This window comes from Podarcis filfolensis (assembly GCF_964270895.1).
Source record: "Podarcis filfolensis genome assembly, chromosome: 3".
In the NCBI taxonomy this organism is placed as follows: domain Eukaryota; kingdom Metazoa; phylum Chordata; class Lepidosauria; order Squamata; family Lacertidae; genus Podarcis; species Podarcis filfolensis.
In genome coordinates, this window is record NC_139606.1 from 71,923,134 (window position 1) to 71,934,262 (window position 11,129).

At 41.2% G+C, this 11,129-nt stretch overlaps 1 long non-coding RNA gene across 2 annotated transcripts; it reads right to left on the reverse strand.

Annotated features, from left to right (window-relative positions):
- Positions 1–517: 517 nt before the first annotated feature.
- Positions 518–9,959, reverse strand: LOC310759300. 2 transcript variants are annotated; one of them, XR_014546307.1, is made up of 4 exons: positions 9,885–9,959; positions 7,149–7,278; positions 1,669–1,756; positions 518–794 (listed from the first exon to the last, which is right to left on the reverse strand). It is a non-coding gene; the product is annotated as an uncharacterized lncRNA (long non-coding RNA). The 2 variants fall into 2 exon arrangements; XR_014546308.1 differs by having other exon boundaries at positions 518–861.
- Positions 9,960–11,129: the final 1,170 nt, after the last annotated feature.

Here is an 11,129-nt window from a genome sequence, read left to right on the forward strand (position 1 = left end):
TGCTCGGGAAAAGACCTTCCATGTTTTCTTCTGCTATTTTCACTGTAAACTCAGGGGCACATATGAAAGCCTGCTGTGAGTCATATTTTGAGAATCTCTATTTTTTTTGTCAAGGTTTCTGTATCATGTTAAAAACAACAAGCAAAGAGGCAATTAAACATTTCAGTCGCTGGGAATGAAGGCAAAGCAATTATTAGAATTATTATTATTTTGGCTGGTTTTAGGAATCTGAAATGCAAATCCATTTCATTTATAATTTTTGCCTATCAAAAGTTCTTCAAAATAAATAGATAAATAAAAAAAATACATGCTGCCTGGGTTTGCCTTGCTGTTGAATCTATTAACCCAGTTGGTGGAATAATTGCAAGGTACTTTGGCTTAATTACAGCACAGCAATGCGGTGCAGTTAAATATCCATATAATTTTATATTACTGCCCTCAAGGCCTCTTCATGGAATCAAACTTACTTTTTGTTTAAAAAAAAAAGAAAAAAATCAATTTGAAGCTGCTCAGGAAGTGGTGGGAAATGACTTTACTCTAGTTACTTCCATATTGTCCATCAGCTTTATTCTCATTTCTGAAGATTAATGTAAATTGCCTAAGAAAAAAATCTTCCTAGTTAATTACGCTTTAGGGAACTTTGTTCTTTTCTCCAAATTCTATTTCAGGCCCTCGTCTTATCCTTTCATAAGCCACGGTTGTTCATTAGGAAATTGCAGGCGGTGTTATCTTCCAGCAAACCTTTCTCCTCCTCTTATGGCTCCCTCGGCATCAACTTTTTGCACTGCACAGCTCTGTAGGAAGCAGCCAGGCCCAATATGTTCTCTTTTAAAAAATGAAAACGAGGACTCGGCTATACAACTGCAAATAAAACGTTTTAAATACAAATGTGACACTAGATGGTGACAATGAGCTATGCAAATTTCAATGTCTTTTTCAAAACATTTTTTTTTAAAAAAAATCATTTTTACAGCATTTTTTATATGCATGTTGATTCCACCTAACTTGCCTGAACCATTACCACTTCCCTTGCACTTGTGGAAAATATAAATATGATTAATATGACACCCATCACCCAAGTATTTATCACCATGATTGTTTAAGCAACATTTAGGCTGTGGTACTCCAACCCTGCAATCTTAAACCCAATTACTAGAAAGAAAATCCCATTGAATTCATGGCTTCTCCACCCTTCCGCTTGTCCCATGCGTAGAAAGCACAGATCTGAGATGTTTTCCGCTTGTTCTCTGCTTTCTGGACATGGGTGTGAATGGTTTTGCAATCCGCTCTGCTGTTCTTGCCGTATCACTTTCTAAGTACTAGTGACAAGAGTAATGTTTAAAAATGAAGTTAAATCATAGCATTGAAAATGGTTGGACTGGTCCCATTTTATCTAAAGCGAAAGGCAGCCTAATTCCTTTGGACTTCTCCAAGGGGCCAATGGCTCGGGGGTAGAGGACCTTCTTTGCATGTAGTTGTTCCCTGGCATCCCCAGTTAAAAGGACCAGGCGGAAGGTAATGCGAAAGACCTCTGAGAAGCTGGAGAACCACTACCTGGCAGAATAGGTTAGATGTGCAAAGGCACTGAGGTATAAGGCAGCTAGCTAACTTCCAGTGCAACAGGCCATAAGATGCTGCATAAGGATTTAGTGCCAATGGAATTCTTACCTCCTCAAGCTAGACTGCTCCTGGCCATGTAGAAGCTCTCTCTGCTGTCTCCATGTGGCACTGATGAATGTTTGTAAAGCATCCTTGGCTGTGATATGATTACAAAAAGCCCTTATGCAATTATTTAAGCAAAGGCAATCCCATCTGGGACCCCTAAGAAAGAGGTCAATCGTCAAAACCCAATCTGGTGCAAAACTGATTGGTTCTTCAAACGAGAATGAAGAATGCAAATGGCATTCTGTGGTTGATCCAGCCCTGCAGTTTTCCTGGGTGGAGGGAAGCTACATCCTTAGTGTACTTAGTGAACTGTCTCCTAGTGTCTGGAGCCATGTTGGATGAATCTGCTTTTCAGCTGTAAATCACTTTGAGATCCCTCATTGGATGTGAGGCATACATGAAATGAATTCTTATCACCACCACCACCAGGATCATTGAGGCTGAATAGACAAATGAGCTGGATCTCCCACATAGAAACTTGGCACATTACCTCTCCACGCACAAAACCCAATAAAAGAGATCACATATCACCAACATTATGTCTTTTAAATTATCAAGGGCTGTCCTGGATTTGTCAGCCTCTAAAACTAAAAACCAGGTGTGCCTGAGAATCTGGATGAGGCTAATGGACTTGACTTTCCAGTTTTGCACAGGGTCTGTGATGGACCTGTAAAATGGGTAATAAACAGCCTTTCCTGTAAATGCATCTTACAGTTATAAACCAGGCACCTACTTCCAGGCATAGGTAAAGCACTTGACATGTGCTGCAAAGATATTCTATACACAGGAAGGCACACACTGCAGCTATTCAGCAATAGAGCTTCATCCTTTTCTGTTCTGCAGCCCTTCCTGGAGCAATTTGACAAGTTCAAAGAGTGTGAAGGAGCTCTGCATCCTGGGCTGGAGCCTAACAAATGATCGGGCTTGAACTCTCAAACAGTAAGTAGCATTGAAGGATTACTTTCCCATTGATGCAGATCCCAAGTGGACATTTTGCAGTGGCTTGAAAGGGAATAAATAATGAGGGGTGACTGATCATAAAGTGCAAGGCACTTTATTTCCGGTGGCTCCTTCCTATTAATTTGCTGCCGCACACCTGTGCGAGGAAGCAACCTTGGAGCAGATGGCTGATCAGCCTAGTGAAGGGTGAGTGTCAGAGAAACAACACACGCTCAATCTCTAGGGGAACAGTGCTCTGAAAAACGCCCAGTCTTCAGGGTTGGAAGATCCTCTGAGCAGAGGTTCAGCCAGGTCATTTTAGACCAGCCTTTGTGAAGTTGGTACCCTTCAACTGTTTCAAGAGAAACTACCCAACAGTATGACATGACAACATTCCACTTCAGGAATTGGAGGGCCTTTTTTCACTGGAGGTATTTAAGAAGAGGGTTGATGGCCATCTATCAGGGTTGCTGTTGGAGCAAGATTCCTACATTGAACAGGTTAGGCTAAGTGATTTCCAAAGTCCCTTCCAACTCTACAATCCCCTGGTTCTATGAATATGTGCCATAAAAAGATCTGAAAAGCAATTCCTTTCTCGATAATTCTAGTCCATCCTGATAAATGCTGAAATTTAATTGTCACTTAGAGGGGGAGAGGTAAAACTGGATCATTCGTAGAAGGCACAATGTTTCCTGAATTGGGTAGTGGATTGTTGGGGAGGGTGGTGTGTCACAAGCTTTCCCAAACCTATTATCTGAGATTCTTTACCCAAACACAAGGGACCTGGGTGGCGCTGTGGTCTAAACCACTGAACCTCTTGGGCTGCTGATCAGAACGTCGCGGTTCAAATCCCCATGACACGGTGAGCTCCCCTTGCTCTGTCCCAGCTTCTGCCAACCTAGCAATTCGAAAGCACACCAGTGCAAGTAGATAAATAGTACCGCTGTGGCGGGAAGGTAAATGGCGTTTCTGTGCACTCTGGTTTCTGTCACGGTGTTCCATTGTGCCAGAAGCAGTTTCATGCTGGCCACATGACCCGGAAAGCTGTCTGTGGATAAATGCCAGCTCCCTCAGCCTGAAAGCAAGATGAACGCTGCAACCCCATAGTCGCCTTTGACTAGACTTAACCATCCAGGGGTCCTTTACCTTTACCTTTACCTGAACACACTGGATATCTAATCTGGGGTCTTGTATATGTAACAGATTTGCTCTGCCACTGACCTACAGCCATGCCAGTATGAAAATAATATTTTGCTATGACCAACCCCATAGCCAGCTGAGTGTTGTACTGCCTTCAGAAGATAAGCTCCAGCAGAGTTGTCCAGGGGGGGAATTTCCAATACTGTACTTCGCAATTCAGAGGTTCTAAAATAGTGTTCCTGATTCCAGAACTGGGTGTGCCCAAAGGCTCCAGGTTGGAATGAGAGAAATGCCAGTAGCTTTTAATTTTCAGTGTAACTCCTGTGTAATGGTTTTAAAGATCTGTCAGTCTCGTCATAGGATTTGACCATTAAGAACTGCTTCCATTCCCAGATCTTCATTCAGATGTTAATAGATTTCTCCATAACCCAGTGTATTCAATAGCTCTTAGTGATCAAACTTGACTTGTTATTTTGAATTAACATTTGGGACTACTGTATTATTGGGAGGAGAGGGGTTATGTGTTGCCAGTTGTCTTCAGTGTAAGGAGTTTGGTAGCTTAGCATGTATTTCCAGAGGCCATCATTGGTTCAACAAAAAAGATTACATTTGCAGTACAGAGTCACAGTACATATGCAGTACAGAGTCACAGCATGAAGCAAAACAATGGTTTAGGATTGCTGCCAACTTTACATCAAAGCCCATGGTTCTGTCAATGCAGGAAATTGTGCAAAAACGACAGGCATCCATATACAAATTCACTTTATTTTAGCTGAATCTGTTGAAACGTTCATCAAGGAACTGCTTTAGTGCTTTTAGCACCACTGCTGCAAACATTTTGTATTCTGGATGTTTTAACTCTTCCTTGCCAAACCCATCTCCCATAAACTTTCCAAAATCCATGGTGCCACTTTTATGTGCTAAGAAGTTATATATTATTTATGCAGCCTTGAGAGCTCTTAAAAAACCACACACCACAACCCTCACACAATTCAGTACATTTGTAAATTAAATAAACCTGTGTCAGAGAAACTATACATGGATGCTGTGGTTTTGTTAAGCTGGCAACATTCCTGTATCATACGATTTCCATTCTGAAGATATTCTATATGAATATTCAGAGAAGTATGTGATCCAATCAACAGCTGCATTCCAATCCACATATAAGTTCAGAACCATCTTATTAGGTTGGTATGATTTAAAATGTGGACTGAATTTTTTCCCACCATCCCTACTTCAACCTAACATTTAATTTTGCAATGGTTGATACTGAAGTTTAGGTATGCAAAATATTTAACCCTAAAAATATATATTTTAAATCAACTAGGCTTGTCAAAAACTTGGCTATTGCTTCACTCTCAGAAGAGTAGTCATGAAAGAATAAAGGAAGAACGGTTTTAGGAGAGAGAAATTTCTCACAAGGCAGAGGTCAAGAAGAAGGTCAGAGGGCCTCAGAATGGAAGCTTACAGAAATTCTTGAACTTTCAAATTGCTGTTTTAGCTTTACCTGGCGGCTATTCCAACACTGTGAAAATCATGCAAAAGCCTTTATTACTATGTCAGGATAAGAATTTGGCTACTGAAGCTGTCATGACTAAGGGAAAGAGTGACATTGTTCTGGGCAAATCCAACACAGGCAAGAAATAAGTGTGCTCCTTGCAGAAAGAAAAGAAGTTTAAAAAAGAAGTTGTGACTGAGGGCAAGAGAAGAGCAATAAAGCAGTAAAAGGTATAAAGAGCAAAATGGCCCCTCAGGTATAATGTCTGTCACCTCATAAAAAGCCAGTGTAGTAAGAGAGTCAGTGTAGCGCATAGGCACCAACTCCTAGGGCCAGAGGTGCTGGGCTCCATACTTTGTCTTCTCCTGAGGATGTGTGCATGGTGCGTGTCACGCATGTGGTGTCACATGTGCACGTGACACTGATCCCCCTCCATATTGTGTGCAAGATTGCACTTTTGGTGTGGTGTAGTGGTTAAAGTGTTGGTCTAGGGCCTGGGGGCCCAGGGTTCAAATCCCCACTCAGTCACAAAACTTCCTGGGTACCCTTGGGCTAGTTGCTGGATTTCCACCTACTCAGTTGTGAGAAAGAAAAGGGGAGGAGAAGCTCCATGCACTCCACCTTGAGCTCCTTGAAGGAAAGGTAGGATATAAATGTACAGACCTTCTTCAAAGGTAAACACCTGTAAATTCAGTCAGATATGATGCCTCAGGGATAGCATGCTAAATTAAGATAGGTATGACCACTGGAAATTTTCCAGTGGACCCACTGGGTCTCCTCAGTTGCCTAATGAAGCCACACCTGGGAAATGTGGGTTTCTGTAGTTCTTTCTTCACCAGCATCAGCTACTGCCCATCAATGTTATTGCCAGGCTAAGACTTCTGCCTGGGCCACTCTCAAGTGACCTGTACACTTTCCTTTCTACTCAGATTTATTTGGCTCTAATCCCATATCTTACAGCCAACTGTGATCCTTCAGGATTGGGAAAAATGCCAAATAAAAATAAAGGCATCAAGTAAATGGATGGTCAAAAGAAGAAGCCAGCTTAGCATGGAATGCAACCCAGAGAAAGCTGAGCATGTTTCACTTCCATTGAAATTGAATGGAACAAAAATATACTCTTGCGCCAAGACTGTGCCTAACTTTTGCTGGATTTTACCTACTGGCAAAAGCATGCTTGGACGCATAGTGTGGAAATAGCAAGGCTGATCTCAACATTCTCAGATAAATATTTTGGTTAAATTTTTAGATATTGGGAGCCAAAATGGGATGGGGAAGGGGGGGGAAATCAGGTAGAGAAAGTTCCAGTGCTTGGGCAGTGTACTTTTGCAGGCTGGAGATGTTGTTGTTGTTGTTGTTAACATTACCATCATCAAAGAATGGCAGGAGCAGTCAAAGGCTCTCCTCATCCTTAAATATTTTTTCCTCCTTTCCCTCTCATTTTGTACTGTTTTTGGGACCGAGTTCCAGGGGCGGAGAGGATCCTCCTCCGTGATTGCTGGATGCCGAGTTCGATACATTGTATTCAGCTTGTAGAAGATGGCGAGAATACGACAGGAGACAAATATATGCAGGAGCGGTTAGCTTAATATGCATACGCCTTGAAAGGTCTGAGAGGCGTTATCAGCGCCACTTCTCAATGAATTTAAAAGAAGGTGACAGACTCGCTATTCAGGGTACATACAATGTTCCACCGGTGATAGATTCCAATCAGGGAGCATCCAGGAAATATTACATGAATGTCACAAGCTGCTGCCAACGCACATTCATTTGTTATACGCTGAATGAGAGGCAGTTTATATTTCAGCAGAGATATAAAAGAGCGAAAAGGAAATATAAATCAAGAGCATTTCTGCTTTGGTAACAGAAAAGTAGATGCTCTTGGGGACAAATGGTTGGAGCTTACCTTTTAGCTCCCTGTGCTTGACAACTCACTGTTCCGATTGCTCTTGAGGCTGCAGCATGTGCTTTCAAACCATCTCACACAGTAACTGCTGATTTAGGGATCTGGATGCCACACGCCAGAGCTGAAATTACTGAAATGTGTAATTCATGTAGTCAAAGTCTACACTCATCCTGGCTGGGGCATTAATAACAAAGAACTGGGGGGGGGGGGACGGGACTGTGCTACACTCCAGGGTCTTGCATGTGATCCTGACCCCCAAATAACCCTGGAAACCACCTGCCAGTCAGCATAGACTATCCAGAGCTAGGTGGACCAGTGGTCTGGCTAGGGCTGCATAAGCACGATATATTTAAAGCATATTCAAAGTGCATTTCCCCCCTCAAAGAATTCTGGGTACTGTAGTTTACCCCTTACAGCGTTACAATTGCCAGCCATCTTTAACAAACAACAGTGTCCAAAATTCCCTGAGGGGGGAAATATGTTCCAAATGTGCACTAAAACTATAGAGTGTATGCAGCCTCAGTATAAGATTGTTTCCTACATTCCTGCGTAGGGTGGGAGAGTCAAGTTTCTCCTCCAGTCCCAACAATGCCCCTCTGGACAAAGATAAATTGTCTCCCATAGATAAATAGCTGCTACATACTCCAGTGGGGAAGTGGTTTTGCTTTTGTGAGAAAACATGGGGGATTCCAGTGAGAGTGAAGCATGACCCACAATAATGGATGATTTGGTTGCCACCAACAGGAACCTAGCAGCTGCAATATATAGGCTGCCTCTGCCTGTCCCCCAGCCCCTTGAAATAAGCTGTGTGCTTAGCCACTCCCCTTTCTGTTTTCTACCCATGTCTCTTGTGATGGAAGAAGCAACAGAACAGTGGTTTATGCATTCAGTGGTGGATGAACTATATTGATTAGCATAGGATTCAGTTTGCTACTGCTGAAGATAGTGAGTAATTGCTTCCTGTATTGAATATATTTCTACAACAAGGGATAGGACTAGTCTCCTAGAAAACAAACCCACTCAGCCAGCATTAGTGATCAAACAACATGGCTCTGCTGGCTGAAAAGACCCATACTTCTTCAGGCAGGCTGGGAAAGAATCAAAATACGCTCTCCCTTTGCAATTATTTAAAGGCTGCATTAAATCTAAACTCAAATGCAAACCAAAATAGAGCCATCTTTTTCCTGCAGTTTTGACAATCTATGGTCTTTGATAAAGAGACATATTAGAATATACTGTCTGGCACTGAGGTATTAAATATATTAACTAGTTCCCCCCCCCCAAAAAAAAGTATTTTGCAAAGAAGGATTGTATACTCATATGGAAGTTGAGAATTTTGTCAGGGAAAATATACAGCCTCAGTGAGACAGCCAAATAAATTTATAGTCTACTATGTTACACATGATGGTGAAATGACTTGGCATGGTTTGCATATCATGCTGAAATTTCCTTAGAAGATGTCTAATATATCAAATAAGCTGCATTTCAGTAAGAAAGAAGGCTATTCAATCTGCTCTATGCAGTAACAATATTGAGCCAAATGCCATCCTTTCCATTTGTGTTGTTGATGCAGCATGAAGAGCACCAACTGAAGTGTTTACAAAGTGTGAGAAACAAAAAGTTTTTATTGGTTGCTGTGCTCTCCTCTCAGTTCACCAGAACTGTTTTAGATTTTGTGTATTAAGAGCCCCACAGAACTCTGCCTCTATCTCAGAGTGACTACCTCTAGGAAATTCCTGATGGTTCCATATTTTTAGTAGTACAATGGTACCTCTGGTTACGAACTTAATTCGTTCTGGAGGTCTGTTCTTTACCTGAGGTACCACTTAATTAATGGGACCTCCCACTGCTGCCGCGCCGCTGGCGCGTGATTTCCGTTCTCATCCTGGGGCAAAGTTCTTAACCCGAGGTACTACTTCTGGGTTAGCAGTGTCTGTCACCCGAAGTGTTTGTAACCCGAGGTGTTTGTAACCCAAGGTACCACTGTACTATTATTATTATTTTAAAATATTATATACGGTCTTTAAAAGCTAAATTCTTCCAAGGCAGCTTAAAGATAAAAATGTAATACAATCACAATAAGTGTACTTAATTAAAGGCAGCTGAATTAAAAGAAGCCCAAGACAAAATAACTTATATATATATATATGGAATCTTAATAAGGTTGTCTAACTAGGTCTGCCTTTAAGCACAGTTTGGAAACTTTAGCTTGTTCAGAGTGTGTCTACCAGAGTTAGGAATGGGGGTGAGGACTTTTGCTCTACCAGCTGCACTGAATTTGGGTGCATTTCTGAGCCCCATTTTAAAGTGCTGGCTTTAACTTTTATACCATTATAAATGGATTGAACCCAAGCTATTTGTTGGACCACTGCACACATAACATCTTGCCTGTGTGCTGAGATCTGCATCCAAGGTTGTTTTGGTGTGTCCACCACCTAGATTAATAATGATGAACAGGCAGGTGTGAATCTCATAAGGGGAGAGGAGAGATCACTACCGCCATCACATGTTTTCACTAGGGACAGGTGAATCTGTCAGCTTGGGTTTCTTTCAGTTTTTCACACTGATGTTCAGTTCTCCGTACCAGTTTGCATTTTAATGTATATTTTCCCTTAGGATATGCATTTTTGTACACATTACTTGGCTGGAGAACTGCATTTTGTTTTGGAAAGTGTAAATTAGGAAAATTCACCTAAAATGCAAACTGAATCAAATTTCACCCCCATGTCTACTCACAGCCTCTTTTAGAGTCAGTGGCAGCCCTCTCCACTCCTCTTCTCAAGCTGATATAGAATCCTATAGTTAGCTGTGATGAAACATTCTAGAATTCACAATTTTCTGTATTTAACTTGAAGCCCCAGAAGCAACATGTTCTTGAGGGCTCGTGTGAATATTGCCTTGCATTTAATATCCCTGAGGATTTATTCCTGTGAAAACAAGACAGAAAAAAGCTTCCAGAGAAAACTTAGTAATATAAAAAAGGTTAACCTATTCTATGTAACAGGAAAAAGTTGAAATACCTTCATTTTATAACAACACTCTTAACTTCAAGACATGAAACAAAGTTTAATTTTTTTAACTACTTTCTGAGTCTGACTTCTGCCACAGTCCAATAAATGTATGTGTTTGATGTGTGCAAATACATCTTTGTACACGAAACATCTTCAATAGGGATAGTGCAGAGTTTTTCCAAGTGAAGAAAAATTACCCTATAAAATTTTAAGTGCTGAAGTCAGAGTTTAAGGCACAGGACTTTGCGTGTTCGAGTATTTATGTGCTGAAGATATCTTCTGAAGCATCGGTTGTTAAGTCATGAAATAGAATAATGAAAACAGCAATTTTAAGACTAACGCCCCTTTTTTATCCTTATTACGCAATTGCCTGATCACAGCATCATATTTAAAAGTGCCATAAAAAGTCCCATTTTAAAGCTTTAATATGAAACTCGTTTGTATTTCTTCCTTCAGACCCGACCAACAGTGGTTGGCAAGGAGGGAAATTTCACATTAATGTTTGCTTCTAGGACACTTACTACTTTGTAGATTAAACAATTTACAGTGCCCAAAGAATAAAAAGACTCCATATAGGTTTTTGTAACTATGTTAATAACTTAGAAGCTGTTTTTATACCAAAGGCCAGATGTTCTCCAGAAATCAGGAAGGCTACTGATGAGAGAATGAAATCTATCCAAGAAAAACATACAGCAGCAATAAGAAAACAACAAAAAAAAATCCCAGGAAAGGAGCAACAAACACCAAGAGACAACTCCTTTCAATGCTCTTTTCTTTTCAACTCTGACAAACAGCCTGAGGGGCAGTTCAAACTAAAGGGGGTCTGATGGCCACACCCCAGGCACAGACTTTGCATGCAAAAGGTCCCTGAAGGATCCTCCAGTACCCAGGAGTTGATTTTCAAGGGGGACAGGGGGCTGCATAAGGAAAGAGGAGGTAGGAAATGCATTCGACTCATCTAATGGGAGTT